This window comes from Myotis brandtii, unplaced genomic scaffold, assembly GCF_000412655.1.
Source record: "Myotis brandtii unplaced genomic scaffold, ASM41265v1 scaffold10580, whole genome shotgun sequence".
Lineage (NCBI taxonomy): Eukaryota > Metazoa > Chordata > Mammalia > Chiroptera > Vespertilionidae > Myotis > Myotis brandtii.
In genome coordinates, this window is record NW_005353573.1 from 4,899 (window position 1) to 6,389 (window position 1,491).

The 1,491-nt window shown below is 50.7% G+C and overlaps 1 pseudogene; it reads right to left on the reverse strand.

Moving 5' to 3' along the window:
• Nucleotides 1-1,447, reverse strand: part of LOC102255822 — a 6,081-nt pseudogene extending 4,634 nt beyond the window's left edge.
• Nucleotides 1,448-1,491: the final 44 nt, after the last annotated feature.

A 1,491-nucleotide genomic window follows, 5' to 3' on the forward strand; every position in this document is an offset into this window, starting at 1 on the left:
GGTGCCCAGCAGATTCCCCCCTTTTGCATATTTAACCGCTCCCTTCTTCCCCAGATTTGCTTAGCTTTCTCCATCTCACTGCTGCTACTCCCAGCAGCCACTATTCCTTCTCCTGACTTTCCTACCACTCAGTGTATTAACATTGTACAAGCTGCTCTGCCCGGCCTTCCTGGCCTCCACTTGCCCTTTCACTCCCCTCAGTGTGGACAAGATTCAAACCCTCTGCTTCCTTTATCCCACACTTTTTCAGAAAGCTCAGCTTCTCTCTAATCTTTCAACACCACCCCTATTCAGCAGATTAAGTCTCCAGTTCTCAGCTACTCACTGGCTAAATGTAACAATTTGAGTGTCTCCCCATCTATAATAATAAAATCATAATATGCTAATTAGACTGGACGTCCTTCCGGATGACCTTCCAGATGAAGCAGGGGCTGCAAGAGAAGCCCGGGTCCTGGGTGCCTGCTGGCGGCTGGAGGGAAGCCCGGGTCCCGGGTGCCAGAGGGGAGCCGCTGCCGGCAGCCGAGGGAAGAAAGGCCAACTCTTGCACAATTTCGTGCATCTGGCCTCTAGTTACCTCATAATTGGCCAGACAAAAGCCCCCCTGAGCATTTTTTCTCCTTTATTTGTCCTATTTCTTCAGGTATCTTGCCTAACTCTTCCTTTTCTCTTTCCTTGAATCCAAGCCAGTTTAATTTTTCTCTGCATGCCCATCTAGCTTTCCTCTGCACCTCCACAGCTATTGCCTACAACTGAGTCCATTACCCCCATCTTGGGCAATTGCTATAACATGACACCCTAATCTCCGGATCTAGCATCTCCCTTCTCTGATCCATCCGAAATAAAATGACCCATAGAATGTGCCTATAGCATCTTTCACAACAGCCTACACCAGCTTCCTGTGTTCATACTCCTTGATTTGGTTGGCATCCACCACCCACTACAGTCTGGGCCCTCTCACCTCACATTACCCCCCAGCACACCAGCCCAATTGTCCACTGACAATCTAACTTCTCACACTCTGCACACCCCATCTCTGCCCAACCCATCCTTCACCAAGGCTCATGCCCACCCCACCTCTCATGACCCCTCCCACACTATCTCCATCCTCAGGTACTTCCTCGGTACTGGAGCATATTTAGAATTTCCCAGTCTCTCTCTCTCCAGCTACACCGCACCTTTCTGCCTTTGCCCATTGCCTCCTTTGCTGCCACCTCCAGTGCTTTAGCACAAGTGAATCCTCAGTAAATTTCTGTGAAGGGCTGAGCTGAGACGGCCAATCACGGGGGAGCAGAAATCGTCTCACCTGGATGACCATGGGCAAGAGTTTCCCATCAGGCTGCAGTTTCAGCATGACCAGAGGGGCAGCCAGGTATTGCTGACTATATAGGATGACGTTAGCCTTGATCTGATCCAGCAGGGAGAAGTCAGCTTCAAACAGCGTGCCTCCCTGGATGGGGGGCAGAGGGCGAGGGCTATCAGTATAAGGCATCT